Raw genomic sequence first — 17416 nt, 5'->3', positions numbered from 1 at the left:
TACAGGATAATATCAGCATGACAGGATATAAGTTCAACCAGATTGTAGCGTCTCGGCTCGGTTCATTCGGGTTAACGGGTGGACCGGGAAGGGATGTTACAATTTTTGGTATCAGAGCCTAGGTTTAGGCAGTTCTCGGACTATAGGGGTATCTATGTAGGAATTTATCTATTTTGTAGTGAGAGTATGAGTAATTTAAGTTCAAGACATGCCATATTGGTTTGATTGGAAACAACCAGCCATTGGAGAATGGTGTCGTGGTAAGCGGAGTATATATTGGGTTACTATTGATGATTACTGGTTATATCCTTTTAGACCATTATGCATGGAGTATATGCTTAGAGAATATTGGATAGGGAATTCGATGTAGTGGTTATTGGAGATGAAATATTATTGAGGTGTTAAGGATTTGTGTGCTTTCATGAGTTGATATGAGTTCTCAATGTTATAAGTATTATGAGATGTATTTTGAAATTGATTTTTATCCATGATTGTGATAGCATGAATGACTTGTAAAAATGTTTGTTCATGAACTATGAAGTATATTGGTTTATGACTTAAACATGAAAATAACATATATGTATATACTTAAGTATGTCGGATGAAGTGTACACTTGTATGGTTGTGTATGCACAAAGCTATGTTAAGTTATGCATGATTAAGATTATAAAGGTTAAGTTGGGGTTAAATGAGGTGAATGTGAAATGCATGCATAAAATGCATGATTGTATGTACATGTGCCTATGGAAGGAGTATGTTGAGGATGAGTTGCTAGTCTTATCTAATAAGAAAACAAACTGATTCGGATTTAAGGACATTAGAATCTATTTACGAAGAGTATTGATGTTTACATGATTGTGGTTAATGGAATCTATTATGACTATTGAGATAAGCATTTTGCTGGATAGAATACACATATACATATATTCATTGGTGTAGTTACATAAATGATCTTAATGATGAATGATTTGATGTGATTTGCTCTAAGAATGGGTGATGAGTATTTTTCATAAGAACTACTGTCATTATTTCAAGTCATTTATGAGAAGTGATTTATATTTATGAGAACTACTTACTATTTGGTGGAGTCAAGTATATTGTGGTGTTCATCAGCTATTTTTCAAATGTATGACTATCAGGAATAATAGAAAGTACTATGGTTATAAGAAAAGTATGGTGATTCTTAAGACGAAATCTTGATGAGCCTAGTAGTGGATCTATATGAATTGTGGCACCTTGTGGGTTAATATGATATAAGTATGAATTATATTCAACAAGATTTAGTTTTTGAGGTTTACAGTATTTGGTGCATTCTCGATGTTATGTAAGTTATAAATAAAGAGTTTTGTTTAATGAGAGATTCTATGATTCGAAAAAAAAAAAAAAAAAAAAGTAAACGGTTCCTAAACACCAAATGAAGATAATGATGTTATATAAATATTGGACCATGATGATTAAGTGAAATGACATTGGACATGGAGAGATAGTTGTCCAACTATTGAATTGACGTTATACCAAGACATTAGGTAAGTAAGAATGGATCTAGTCATGTGAGTGATTTAAGATTAAGACAAGCATCAATTAAAGAGGTGAAGGAATATGAATTCGGATGATTTAAATGAGATGATAATCATTCAGAGTTTTTGTGACAAATTAGGAATCATGGTTATTAAGATTTGATGGAAATAGAAGTATTTATAAGTTATGGATGATTTATGGATTTATGTGAGCTATCTAAGAGTCAAAAAAAAAAAAAAAGAAGAAAGGTGGAATTGCTAGTCCTTAGTGAATTCTATTTGGATGGCACTACCAAATCATTAAGGATAAATGGTCAAGTTGAGATAATCTATATGGCACATTGCATGATTTGCATAACTTTGTGACTGTGTACAATTACTTTCATGTATTGACATTTGGAACTTTGGTTTCATTTTGTTTTCTTCTTGAGTGGAACTTGCAAGTATGCATGTATGACTATATGTATATATGCATGATAGTGGATGAGAAGAAGTACCATGACGAAATTAAGTACCATGACAACATAAAGTTATTCATATAGTTATGAACATAAACTATATGATCTCAGGATATGTTTCTATAATCTCATCATGCTTATGAGAATGTACTTCATGCAAATCTTTGCATAGGTTATTGCAATGAAATGCCTTGATATGTATATGAGATGATGACATGATATGTATATGATATGATATGTCTATGATATGCTGATATGTTTGGTATGAGCGGTATATAGGTCTTTGGATTGAGTGCCGATATGGACTAGATATATTAGCTAATATGGATGTTCATTTGGGAGAATCATGTGGAGAACATAAGGCTAGTAAGTGCTAGCCGATGAACGAAGAATCTGATTTGGAAACTATTATGAGAGTTGTAAGTGTTTAATGTAAGTGAATTTCGAGGAAGAAATTCTTTAAGGGGGGTAGAACTGTAATGTCCCATTTTTCTATTGAATCGAGTCGTTGCTTAGAGTCGAGTCGGGCTGCTCCAAAACCCGGTTCGAGCCATTAGAGTCTAGAGTGGGCTAGAATGAAATAAGGAGAAGAAGTGGACTTACTTGAAGGAAACAAAAAGATCAAAGTATAAGGATTAGGACTTGCTTGCACTAAAATATAAAGTTGAGGTATTAAGTTGTACCATTTTGACACTTGAGGTACCATTTGGTAATTTTCACATAAAAATCCATGATATTTTGGAGATGTACCCGTAAGTTCCATTCATTTTCATTTCTTCATCCTTATCTTCATCTTCTTCCTCTACTTTCCTCTTCCACTTTCCTTTCTCCATCACTTTTAATGGTAGTGAAGATTTTAATGGGATTCAAGCATTAATTCAACTTCTATTCTATCCAAGTAAGTAAACCTTCTTGAATTTCATACTTGAATCATTTGGTGATATTTTTAGATGATTCATAAGAATTCTTATGTATAGGAGAAGTGAGCTCAAAGGTAAAAGGAAGCTAAAAAGAAGAGTTCAAGCTTTTTGGAGTGAAGGTGTGCTATCTCTTTTCGTTTAATTAATTTCCTTGCATGAGAATTTGTGTGGTGTGTTGATAATGAGAAAATATGTTGTTTCATGTTGAGTAAGATGACTGAAAATGGTGAAAAAGCATGAGATGAAATGAATAAATGAAGTAGATATTGAGTTTTTGCTGAAACAAGTTTTGCTGGAAAAGTTACCAGTAAATTCACCTTGATTTTTACCCCATTTAACGATGGAATTAGGAAGTGTCATAGAAGAGTTATTTGTTCCTCTATGTGTTAGCTTTACATGTGTTTTTGAATCACCCAAATCGGAGTTGTAAATTGAGAGATATGACCAAAAGAGTACAGACTGCGCAGGCTGAAAAACACGTCGCGCACTCGCGAATTTCATTTGCGCGCTCGCGACTTGGCCTGTAAACTCACTAACTCTCTTTTGGTGCTTTGCGCGCTCGCGAATTTCATTTGCGCACTCGCGACTTATGTTTTTATGCTCTTTTGACTTCATTTTCAATGCAATTGTATTCCTTTGCTCAACTTATATGCCTCCAATCATTTTAAAACAAAAAGACAACATTAGAACATGCATCAAAACAACATGCAAGCAAGCAAATGATGTGAAATGAGGTAAACACAACTTGTAATTGTATTCTATGAAATTGTGAAATGATGTGAAATGGTGTATGAAGTTATGAATTCTATGCAATTGTATTCCTTTGCTCAACTTATATGCCTCCAATCATTTTAAAGCAAAAAGACAACATTAGAACATGCATCAAAACAACATGCAAGCATGCAAATGATGTGAAATGAGGTAAACACAACTTGTAATTGTATTCTATGCAATTGTGAAATGATGTGAAATGGTGTATGAAGTTATGAATTCTATGCAATTGTATTCCTTTTCTCAACTTGTATGTCTTCAACCATTTTAAAGCAAAAAGACAACATGAACACATGTATAAACACAAAATGCAAGCATGCAAATGGTGTGAAACTAACATGACACAAGTTGCCCGCTTGGCGAGGCTATCAGCATACAGGTAAGCAGTAAATTTTATGAAATGATGAAGCAGTTAATTTTTATGACACAAGCATGTGAAAATAACATGACACAAGCATGCAAATTATGACACAGTTACTTTGCTTTTGTTTTATCTATTGTCATTCCATTAATATGCTCCATTGAGGTTAGGTAGAAACCACGTAGATAAGGCTATGTCGCGACATAGAATAGCAGATCTGCGCCCCATACAGTTTGGTACTCCGGCTACAGGCCGTTGAGTGGATATGATTATATAGGCCATAGCAGCCAAGCATACAGTTTCATCCAGTTTCATACAGTTTTTCTTATCACTTCGGTTTCACTATAACCTTATAGAGCCATACAGATATCTTGACATAACATTGCATGAATCATACAGTATACTAAACAGCAAGAAAGATTATCAAGGTAAAATGAAAGTATCATGATATGTGTGCTTACATTCCATATGTGGGTACATGTTTATTTCTATATATGTATGTGCTTATATGTTTCTTTATTCATTGTGATATTCACTGAGTTTAATCAAAGTTGCAGAATTCATACAGCATAAAGAACATCAGGTAAGATCATGAAAGTATAATGCTATATATGCTTACAAGTTTATTTATTGAATCTTTAAGGAGCCATACAGTCATGAGATGTTATTAATCATAACTTATATGATGTGACTAAAAGTGCATAAGTCATACAGCATAATGAATAGCAAGTAAGACAATGAACATATACTGTTATGTATTCTTACATGTTTATTGATCTCATCCATACAACACAATGAACAGCAGGTAAGATCATGCTAGTATCATAATGTGTGATTACAGGTTCATGTAAAGGAGTTATGAGATAATTAGAACTAAATTATTGATGTTTATGAATTAGAAGTTTATTCGTTGCTATAAAGAGACATTTATGTTGAAATTTACTGATTCTATGATGATCAATGCTTTATGAAATTTGTATTTTAAGTTAGTTGCCATCGCACTTTATTAAGTATGTGAATTATGAGCACCACTGAGTTTTATACTCAGCGCGTCGATTTTTATCACGCGTAGGTTGAAGATCGTGGTTGCTACTTGAAGACTTGAGGAGTACTTTTAAAGCAGAAGTGACTAATTTGGTCATAGTAGATTGAGAGTTGTATAATTAAAAATTTTGGCATGTATTAAGATTTATGGCATGTATAATTATTACATTTGTTAGAGCTTATGTGATTGGAAATATAATGGAAGTATGTAATTATTGTGGTGTAAGTATTTGGAGGAAATGATTGAATATGAAATATGTTACTATAGTTGGTATGATTAGGTCATGAAGACTTGATATAGATCATGAATGCACTTAATTGCTGGATATTAAATGCTATTGAGGATTTATACAGTTACGACTATATATATAAAGTGTTGTTGTGTTATGATGATTAGTTGGAGATATTGGAAGTTTGGAGTTTAATTGGGAGTGTTTTATATTCATAGTTAGCATACAGGATGATATCAGCATGACAGGATATAAGTTCAACCAGATTGTAGCATCTCGGCTTAGTTCATTCGGGTTAACGGGTGGACCGGGAAGGGATGTTACACAAGGTGCCATTGGAGTTGATACATTCAGATGTTCTTGGACAGATCAAGCAACCTACAAACAATAATATGAGGTACATGATTACTTTCATTGACGACTACTCGAGATATGTTTGGGTAGATTTCATGGTAGAGAAGTTAGAAGTTTTTGAAAAATTCAAAGCTTTTAAGAACAAAATTGAAAAAGAAGTCGGAAATAAAATTAGATGCCTTCGCACCGACAATGGTGGAGAGTACACGTCTGACGAATTCACTAAATATTGCCAAGAGCAAGGCATTCGAAGGCAATTCACATGTCCAAGAACACCGCAGCAAAATGGAGTTGCTGAGAGAAAGAATCGACACCTAGTGGAGATTTGCAGGAGTTTGCTCCATACGAAGAATGTGCCGGCTAGATTTTGGGCAGAGTGCATGAAGACAGTTGTGTACGTCACCAATAGACTACCTCAAGCAAGACTGGAGTTTACATCCCCATTCCAGAAACTGTGGAACATTAAACCATCTGTAAGTCATTTTTGCATTTTTGGATGTGTGTGTTATGTCTTCGTTCCGGATGAACTTCGAAGCAAGTTTGACAAAAAGGCACTTCGCTACATATGCGTTGGTTATGATGAGCAAAGAAAAGGCTGGAGATGTTGTGATCCTATAACTAACAAGTGCCATATTTCACGAAATGTGGTCTTTGATGAGACATCATCTTGGTGGTCATCTCAAGCAACCCTGCTACTAGACTCAAAAGAAATTCTGGAAAAAGTTGAAAAGAAGATCGGAGAGGGAGAGTTCACCCCAGAGAAAGGTCAAGCAGAGCCATCTAGAGTTTAAGAGAAATCGAAGAGCCCATGGAAGATAAGTACATACGAACAACAGCAGCCAAGTCAAGAAAAACAAGATCCGGATTGTCCTCTACTTCGGCAATCGGGTCGAGAAAGAAGGCCTAATCCAAAATATGCAAATGCTGCTATAGCAGAGATTAAGGAGCCAACAACTTATGAAGAAGCATCAAAGAAGATGGAGTGGACTACTGCAATGAAAGAAGAAATTGCTGCTCTGGAGCAAAATCAAACATGGGAATTAGTGCCAAAACCAAAAGATGTGAAACCCATCTCTTGCAAATGGGTCTATAAAATCAAAACTCGCCCGGATGGATCAATTGAGCGATACAAAGCAAGACTGATTGCTCGTGGATTTTCTCAGCAGTATGGCTTGGACTATGATGAGACATTTAGTCCAGTTGCCAAGATCACTACTGTGCGAGTATTACTAGCTTTAGCAGCTAATAAGTCATGGCCTTTGTGCAGATGGATGTGAAGAACGCATTCTTACATGGTGAAGTTGATCGTTAAATCTACATGGAGCAACCACCAGGGTTCAAAAGTCGTGAAAATCTTAACTATGGTCTAAGGAAAGCTCTTTATGGTCTAAAACAAGCACCGAGGGCTTAGTATGGCAAGATTGTAGAATTCCTTATCAAGAATGGATATGCTATGACACTAGCAGACTCCAGTTTGTTTGTGAAAGATCGAGAAGGAAGACTAGCTATAGTGCTAGTATACGTTGATGATTTAATAGTCACTAGTGACAACATCGAAGAGATTCAACTCATTCGAGAGAATTTGGCTACTCGTTTCAAGATGAAAGAGCTAGGAAAGCTCAGGCATTTCCTTGGAATGGAGATAGAAGAAGCCATGGAAGGTTTGTACCTCGGACAATAGAAGTATGCATATAACAGACTGATTTTTCTTTTAGTGTCGGTAATAGTGATTTACCGGTCTGTGAATAGTACCATCGGTCCGAGACTTGGTATTATTTTAGTCCGAAAAAATTACTATGCATAGTTAATATTTTATTTACTATTTTTGGAGCATGTTTGCATGATTTAGGTGGGTAGAAAATATTTAATGAATATTTTTGGAGAGTTTATGTATTAAATGCATAATATTTCTAGTGTGGTATACTAGAGGAATTATTTTAGTGGAGTTAATTTAATTAATTGGTGGAGTTAAATAATAAGTAGAAGAGAATTATTTGAGGAATATTTAGAGCCATTGGATGAGATTATTTATGACTTGATCTTAGCCACACATTTGGCATGATTTTAGGAAGTCAAATTTGACTTTGGCACTTAAAGTAACACCACAACATTTTTTTTTCTTTCTTCTCTTCTCTTCTCCACGCCATTTCCATCTTCTTCCTTCTTCTTTCATTTTCTTCATTTTCTTACCTCCAAATTTACCCCCAAACTACCTAATTAAACCATAGAATAGGACTTAATGCTTAAGAATTAAGGAGTAGAAGTTGAGATTGGTGATTAAAAGCAAAGAGAAGTGAAGTTACCATTGAAGCAAGTAAGTTGTGGTTTTTGAGTTTTGTGAATTGTTAAGTAGAATTCATGGTTTAGACATGTTATTGATGCATTAAATCATGCTCCAACTATTTCTTTTGTCAAGTTTTGCTTGTAATGTTGATTTTTCATGCTTTGAAGAGGTTGGAGAACCATCCTCAAAGGGTAAAGAGAAAGCCAAGGAGTAAGGCTTTCCAAGCTTATTCAAGCTTGTTAATAAGGTTAGTGCAATCATAATTTCACTTGTTTAAGTTGTTTTTACATGGTTAGGGTTTTGAATATATTTTGGGAACTTTGTATGTTTTGTTGAAATTGCTGAATTTTAATGTGAGATGTGTTCTACCGTGGGATTGGAACTCATTTTTGACCCCTTTATACTTCCCATTTGTTTCTGACTTCTTCATGAACGTTGTAGCTCTATTTCTCAGCTTTCCAAAACATATTCTTATGTCTAATTCCAATACTTGTAGCTCAACTTATGATTTAAATACCAAAACTGGTTCTGTTATGATGTCTTACCTGTCTATTCGAAATGATTGTCCATTTTGACCACTCAAATGGCAAAATAACATTTTATGTTCTTCATAAAAGTTATATCTTTACTTCTTATCTTTCCAACCCATCCTCTTGTGTCCAAATTGGATATACATAGCTCAACTTATGGCTGAAACACCCAAACTGACTCTGTTGTGTCGGGCCACATGCATTACTAAATTGAGTGCCCATTTTGACCACTATAATGACAAGATTAGTTCTGAGTTCTTCATAAAAGTTGTTTCCCTATTTCTTGAGAATTCTCTCGTTCTGGATTGGTTTCATTTGAGTGTTTGGTGAAGTAGGAATTCAAGAAACATTGGACTTGGTTCTGCTGAATCAGGTCTGATCTGTTGGTCTGTGTTCTGAGCTTTTGTTTGCTATCTTACTCTTTGATCTGGGCTATGGTCCCTTCTGAACATTTGTAGCATTTTGTCTTAAATTTCTAATGAATCTAATTTCATTCAATTTGGAGAGCCATAACTCAAATTATGTGTTAAAAACCCAGCAAAGGTCAAGTTTATGAAAATGCTGAAAAGTTCTTGATTTATGTACTTTTATACTATATTAAGTATATATATATCTATAGTGTTTTGAGTAAAAATTTTGAAATGATGAGTACTAAATGAAGAGGTTTTGATTAAGAATTATTGCTTTTGTGAAAGAATGATTTTGATTTGGGCTCTACTATGCATGATTGAGACGTGGTATGATGAGATGGATTTTCTTATTGTGAAGCTATGATCATATGCTAGGGTTATCAGCCCTTATAAATAGGCGGACGCGCTTATTTGTGTGATGGGGTGGTGCTTTCATAGGCCACGGTGGTGCTTTCATAGGCCACGGTGGTGCTTTCATAGGCCACGATTGTGTGATGGGGGTGGTGCTTTCATAGGCCACGGTGGTGCTTTCATAGGCCACGAGTATGTGATGGGGGTGGCACTAACATAGGCCACGATCAAATCTGCTTATGTTCATTCTGCATGAGTATGAGCCTTAACGAAAAATGAAATTTTATTGTTGCTATAAAAGAATGAAGACATATTTGTATTTATAATCTTCTCATTGCTTTCAAAGTATTTGAATTAAATGAATGCGATTTCGGTATTTATATAGTTGAGTAATTTAAGTTTTGCCTTGGCTATTATTGTTAATTAAATTGTTGGTTATTTAGCACCACTGAGTCTTCCACTCAGCGCGTTGATTTTTATCACGCGCAGGTTAGGAGCGGAGGGTGTTCTTCAAGACCAGAGGACGAGCATCAGAGTAGATATCACATTTTGGGTAGGATATTTTGTAAATGGTGATTTTTGGCATGTATATAAATATTGTGTTGTGAAGGTTGGATATAATAAGTTTGTCATGTATTAAGAGTTATGATTATTTAAGGAAATAACATCTTATTATATTTTTGGTGTATGATGATTATAGATTCCTTGAAAAGAATGTGTTTCGAATATTATGCGTATGTTGATGGATATTTAGAAGTGCTTGTGGTATGTTGTGTTGAATTGGAGTTTTGGGGGTTTGGAGAAAATTGGAAGTGTGTATATTTTCTTTGTATGGCAAGTTAATTTTTAGGGGAAACTCTTGCGAAATTTTCGTAGGAATTTCCTTAAACATTATTTTTGTAAAAAAAAAAAATGTTAATTACTTGCCTCCTTATGAAAATTTAACCACTTCTAATTTGTGATCTAGCTTTTATAGTGACATAAGATGGTGCTCCGGCACCGATTGTGGCATCCACCGTCTGGTTCTACGGGATTGGTCGGTGGGTGTTACAATGCAAGAGATCTTCTGAAGAGGTTTGGAATGATTGAATGCAAGCCGATATCTACTCCCATGGATGCTAATGTCAAGCTGTGTGCTCATGAAGGGAATGATCTCGAAGATGCTACTATGTATAGACAACTAGTGGGAAGCCTAATCTATCTCACTATGACACGGCCGAACATTTCCTTTGTAGTTGGAGTAGTCAACCGATTTATGCAGAAGCCTAAGAAACCTCACTTAGAAGCAGTTCGAAGAATATTGAGATATGTCAAAAGTACAATCGATTATGGGATCTTTTACAAGAGAGGTGAAATTATCAAGTTGGAAGGTTATTGCGATGCTGATTATGCAGGAGATCACGACACTCGGCGCTTGACAACAGGCTATCCATTTAGTCTTGGTTCAAGAGTAATCTCTTGGTGCAGCAAGAGACAACCTACAGTGTCACTTTCCACAACAGAAGCTGAGTATCGGGCAGCAGCAATAGCAGCTCAGGAAAGTGTTTGGTTGTCACAGCTTATGAACGACCTGCATCAACCCATCGACTATCCAATTCCATTAAATTGTGATAATCGTTCGACTATACAAATGGCTGAGAATCCGGTGTTTCATGCGAGAACAAAACACGTGGAGGTTCACTATCACTTTATCAGAGAGAAGGTTCTACAAAGAGAGATTAAAATGAAATATATCAAGACGGAGGATCAACCAGCCGATATTTTTACAAAGAGTTCAAACACAAATAAATATAAAGATTTTCGTCAACAATTGGGAATGATGAAGAAAGAGAAATTAATCATTGAGGGAGAGTATTAAAATATCACCGATTAATTTAGTCACCACCAAAATGGGCTGCTATAATAAACGAAGACTTGGGAAGCCTTAAGCCCAAAGTTGGAGGTCCAAGCCCACATTCTAGAATACTCCACAATTCTCCACATATAAGATGTAATGAAAATATCTTATCTAACTCTAGAATGTTTCTTGTAACCCAGACCGTCCATTTTTGTAAACAAATCATAACCGTACATTGAGGAGGTGGAAATGCCTATAAATACCACCCCTCCTCTCATTTGCAAACACCAAGCAAAAACCAAGTAAGTAATCTTTTCTTTAAACTTTGTGAATGTTTGCTTCTTATTAATACAATTATATTTGGTGTTTTGTGTTAGTATTATTTTGGTTGTCTTTCCCCTTATTATTTTTGGTGTTATAAATTATTAATCAATCTTGGAGTTTATCACTGTGCTGATATCTAACAAGTGGTATCAGAGCATTAATCCCAACAAAACTAAAAAGGAAGGATTTTCTTCTCTCCCACCATGGCATGGCCAACCCCCCTGGGATGGTAAGACATCAATTTCATTTCTTTTAAATCATGTTTTTACTCCTAAATGAATGCTAACTATAAGTTTTAAACGTTGGTAAACTTGCTTTGTATAAATGTGAAATTTTATCACATATCCTATGACTTAAAATTGAGGGTTTATGACTTTAAATGTTTTATTGATGGGATTAATTATATGAATATGTTTTTGGGTGGTAAATGAAAGTTTTGACACGCTAAACTAAAGAGAAAAACTCCCCCTTTATATTCACCTATGCTTGGCCGAACCTAGGGGGACTAGGTACCTAGGTTTAAATTGTGTTTTGATTAGAAATTCCTCTTTCATTTATGATTAAGAGAATGTGTTTACGTGTTGATGAGAATGCTTTGTCTAAACCTTCAAGTTTATGACTTTTCCTACGACTCATGTTATAGGGATTTTGGGAATTTGAGTATGAACATGCTTGCCTCGAGTATATCTATGTTTCTCCTAGTATAAATGTTTAAAATGAGTTGGATGAGAATTATGAGGCTTGCATAATGAGATCACAATTATGACATAAGTTTTCTTATGACTTTGAAATGTTAGAATTTTTGAGTAAATATGATAGCGTTATTTTTATAGTATTTTTAATATAGTTTTTATTAGGATTTTTAGTACTTTTAATTACTTTATTTAGTTTTTATTTTAGTTTTATTTATGTTTTTGTGTAAAGTTTCCTTGAATCATAATTCACTTAATCTTAAGGAAATTTGTAGGATTTTGGCACAGAAAAGAGCAAAATAAAACAAAACACTCAGGCTCTAGCATGCCCTACCCATGCACATTGGCACGGCCATACTGGATTCAAGGAAAATCAAGTGGAGACTCAGACTCTAGCATGCCCAAGCCGTGCTATATGGCACGCCCGTGCCAAAAGGGGACATCAACCCAAAGGCGTGTTTGCCTAAGCACGACCTCTACTGTATTTCATCGTGGAGACTCAAAGCCTAGCACACCTTAGCCGTATTATGTGGCACGCTAGTGCCACAAATCCTTATCTAGGCGTGCCCCTGAGCACAGCCTGTGCTGAACCCTCCGTAGAAATAAGTTTCGGCATGCCCAGACCGTGCCTCACAGCATGCCCGTGCTAAAAATCAAGTGCTGTTTTGAATCGAAAACGCCAGCCAGTCTCTATCACTTAGGCCCACCTGAGATACTTTCTTGATGTGCAAATCAAGTTCTAATCTTATTTAAGCACATGAAAGAGTCCTAATAGAGAAGAAATTCAAAGCCTAAACAGTTTCCTATTTCTAAAAAAATTTCTTACTTAATGAGGACTCTATTTCCTAAATGAAGTCTGATTTTCTCCCAGGAAGTCTATATAAAGAGAGGAGTCATTCATTGTAGAGACATCTCCAGTTTTGATAATATTTGTTTTATTGTTCTTCTCTCTCTCCAAGACTTCAAGTGTTCAAGATTTGTGTCAAGATTCAAGGAAGCCGTCCAGAATTAATTGTTGACTAGTTTTTATCTCTAAACTCTTAATCTTGTTTTATTCTTTCATTATTTTGATTGATTATGGAATTTTTATCAAGTATTATTGAGCTTTATTTAATTACTATGTCGAACTAAACTCTCATAATAGGGATTTGATGTAGCTTAATTTCTTTTCCAATTTATAATATTATATTCATTTTTCTTTGTTCAAAGTATAATTTATTATTAAACTTAATGCTTCCAAGCAGAGTTTTTCCCCTGGATTGATTTATTTCATTAATCACTATCGGGAGAAGGGTTCTTGATATGAAAAAAGGTAATAAATTACGTGAGAATAATGATTCGATGCGGAAGCTACATGGTTTGACTCATGGGGGGTTTTCATAAGTTAATAACCTTAGGTTATGAATTCACAAAACAAACCATAAAACTTAATGATTTAATTCATGTTTAATTGCACTATTAGAAGATAGGTAATTAGACTGGGTTAAAATAACTAACAATAGATCAGGAGAGATTATTAGTGATTTTAGGTTGTTTCCCTTACTTGAACAATTAAAATTGATTAATGAACTAATAAAATAAATTGGATAGAATTAGGTGAAGTCAAAATCTCTAGTAGCCTTTAAACCTTGATTTCTTTTAATCAAAATTGCTTTGCTTGATTTCTTTTTATTCTCTTTTACTTATTAAATTTAATTCTTAAAATAACTCCCCTTATTGCCGTTTAAATAATAGTAGGTTAACATAATTTTGGTACTTGGTATACAATCCCTGTGGACATGATACTCTACTCATTCTATATTACTTGTTGCGATTTCATACACTTACGAAAATCATTGCAAAATACCATGAAATATGCATGCTTAATATATAGACATGCTTCTATATATGTTAAAGATGTTCTGCATGAATCATTTGATGAACATATGACTTGAATGAAGAAAATGACTTTTATGACATTGAATTTCCTATGATGAACTATTTATGATAAAGGATGCGGTTTTTGAGTTTATTGGGCCTCAAGTTAAGAATCCTTTGTATTAATGAGTAAATTAAAAGAACTTAAAGTTTTATGAGTACTTGTATGATTTAAAGAAAGAAAATAAGATTTTGGGCTCTTATACTACTCGGTGTGAATTTGATGTTTGATTGAGATTGATTCTGTAACACCCACCGACCAATCCCGGAGAACTAGATGGCGGATGCCACAATCGGTGCCGGAGCACCGTCTTATGTCACTTATTAAAGCTAGATCACAAATTAGAAGTGGTTAAATTTTCATAAGGAGGCAAGTAATTAACATTTTGTTTTGTTTTTTTTTTTTTTTTTTTTACAAATATTAATTAAATATTTTCTACCCACCTAAATCATGCAAACATGCTCCAAAAATAGTAAATAAAATATTAAATAGGCATAGTAATTTTTTCGGACTAAAATAATACCAAGTCCCGGACCGATGGTACTATTCATAGACCGATAAATCACTATTACCGACACTAAAAGAAAATCAGTCTGTTACAGATTCTGCATCTAAGCATGCTCTACATACGAATGCACTCTGATTATATGGATATTACTATGATCATATGTTTGGCATGTGGGTACCCTTTATATGTGCGGACATGCTCTATCTATTTCTATTGGCTTTTAAGCCTTCTATTTTTGATTGGCTATTTATAGCCCTTTGCATCTGATTGGATTTTATAGCTCTTTATTCTGCTAATCTCATCTGTTTCTTATTCTTAAGTGTATATGAGCACCCTAAATTAAAAGGAAAAAAAAAAAGAGTTATAAGGTGATACTAAATAATATATGCTTTTGTAAATTTATATCTTATGTTTGTAATTTATACATTTAGATTCATATTATTTATGTGACTTATGCTTCATGAATTAATATCATATGATTTTAGGCTATAAATGTAAAAGCATGCTTTAAATGATGATATATGAGAATGTATGATTACAAGTTGAGTATTGAATTATCCACAAATAAATCTTGAATGATTATGTGCTTATGGATATGAATGTATGTTTATATGAATAATTGTATGTTGCCATTGCAAAATTGGATGTGTGGATTTATGTGCACCATTGAGTTTTATATACAGCGTGTCGGTATTTATCGCACACATGTGTAGACCAAGGGTTCTGGTAGTAGACCAAGATCAACATCAGAGCAAAAGAGAGCCATTTTGGTATTTTTAGCATATGTCTGTTTATGTGTTTGGATTATGGCATGTATATATTAAGAATATTTAGAGTATGTACTATTTGGAAACTTATGTATAAGAATATGACTTAGAAGTTTGTATGATATTTAGAATTTATGGAGCTATGTATGTTTAGGTTGTAGAATTGAGATTTAAGTTATTTATATATGAATGATTATGGAATATATATGAGTATTGATGATTATTGATAGAAGTTAAATATGAATATTCAAGAATTGTTATGAGATGTAATGTGTCCTCTAATGTGGTGTGTTACAAATATTTATAGTGTACCTCATATTGTAACCGAAGTTGTAAATGCCTAGCAAGAATTCCGGTAATAAATATTGAGCGAGAATCTTGGACATTAATTATAGAGTAAAATACTTTTACGCCCCTAAATTATAGTCAAATTAACACTTACATCCTTTTAGTATTAATAAATAGTTTTGAAGTCCCCAACTTATCATTCTGTTTTAAAAATATTTCCTTTCATCCATTTTGATTCAAAGTCACCGTTCAAAATAAAAATAAAATAAAAATAAGTAGGGAGAATATAATTAATTTCCTAGCTGCCCTCGTTATGTTCGTCATCTCCTCCATACTCGCCGATCTCTAAATCAAAACCACTACCAATTATCAAATCTAGTTCTTTGTTACCAAACAAAACCATCTAGCTTCAACTGCCATGCATGATATCTCTCCCCTATTTTGGAGAGATTGAGACGGGTTGAGTCAACTTGAAGGGGGAGCGATAAAATGAGTCTGAAAATTTAAAAGGATGCAAAGCTTTGGAGGAGATAGCGAATTCTAGGGTATCGCCAGTACTGAGTAGTTGTCTTCCCCCTTGCATTACTCTTAAACCTAACAGCTACTACTAGAGTTACAGGAACTACATCGCTTGATTGTTGAAGACATAAATGTTTTAAGAGTGGGAATAAGAGAGAGAATGAGCGACGGTGGCTGGGTGGAGTAAGTTAGAGTGGTTTCTGTGGTGGCAGTTATTTGTTGGTTCTAGAGGTGGGCCATGGATGGTTGGTAGATTAGTTGATGGATTTGGAACGGAAAAGGAATTTGAGGATTTTGGTCGTGGAGTTGAGAATTAGGAGAACCCAAATTTATACCAAGAAACTTAATTTTATTTAAAATATTTTTTCCATAAAATCCAAACCTTTCTGTTCTAGTTTTTCAGTTTAATAGAAAAATTAAACAAGTTACAAAAATGGAGAAAGAGGAAGATGCAGAGAATAGTATTTAAAGAACTGCCTTTAGGTGCTGCACTTGATTTCCTTGAAACATCTCTTGTCAAATTTGATGATGGGCCTTTTTTTGATTGGTTAAAAAAATTTTAATACAAACAATGGCATTGACTTAATCAAAATCAAGAATTGGATCACACAATTTCACACTATAAGGGTAGCTTGAGAATTTTTTATTTTTAACTGTGAATTTAAGCTAAAGTGGATGGAAGGACATGTTTATAGGATGGAATGATAAGTTGGGGCTTCAAAGCTATTTGTTAATACTAGATAGACGTAAGTGTTAATTTGACTATAATTTAGGGACTTAAAAATATTTTACTCTTAATTATATGATTAAATTCCTCTTAATATCTCTTTGACCGAGCGTTACCTCTATTTGAACTGATTTGAATAACGCTCGGTCCATTCTATTAATTGCTCAGCACATTCTATTAACTGCTCGGACCATTCTATTGCTCGGCACATTCTATTGACTTTTCAGACTATTCTATTGCTCATTCCATTTTATTGATTGCTCATACCAATCTATTGCTCATCCCATTCTGTTGATTGCTCAGCCCATTTTATCAATTACTCCTAACAATTGTGATGTTAAATCTATATTGAGGTTGGATGATTGAGATGTATGTTGATATTGGAGTTGATGGATGGTTGTTGAGGATTATGAATTTGAAGTGTTTTTATTTCCCAGGTTTTTAGATAAATCCAGTTTTTAGGGAAAACTCTTACAGTTTTTATGCAGGATTTTGCAAATTATTTTCTAAGTAAAAGTTAGGGACTAGCTAGACTTGTGACATATGTGACACATCTAGTTCACTTCCTTAGTTTTAAGTTTTAAGTTGCATAATAGGTTGGTGCTT

General features: G+C 34.1%; 1 pseudogene; it reads left to right on the top strand.

The window, feature by feature from the left end:
- Positions 1 to 10341: 10341 nt before the first annotated feature.
- LOC119371383 (secreted RxLR effector protein 161 pseudogene) lies at positions 10342 to 16400 on the top strand (annotated as a pseudogene).
- The last annotated feature ends 1016 nt before the right edge of the window (positions 16401 to 17416 follow it).

This window comes from Jatropha curcas, chromosome 5, assembly GCF_041381405.1.
Source record: "Jatropha curcas cultivar XTBG-Jc1 chromosome 5, XTBG_Jcur_1.0, whole genome shotgun sequence".
Classification (NCBI taxonomy): Eukaryota; Viridiplantae; Streptophyta; class Magnoliopsida; order Malpighiales; family Euphorbiaceae; genus Jatropha; species Jatropha curcas.
The sequence above is the reverse complement of the archived record's forward strand: the minus strand, read 5'-3'. Positions and strand labels throughout refer to the sequence as shown.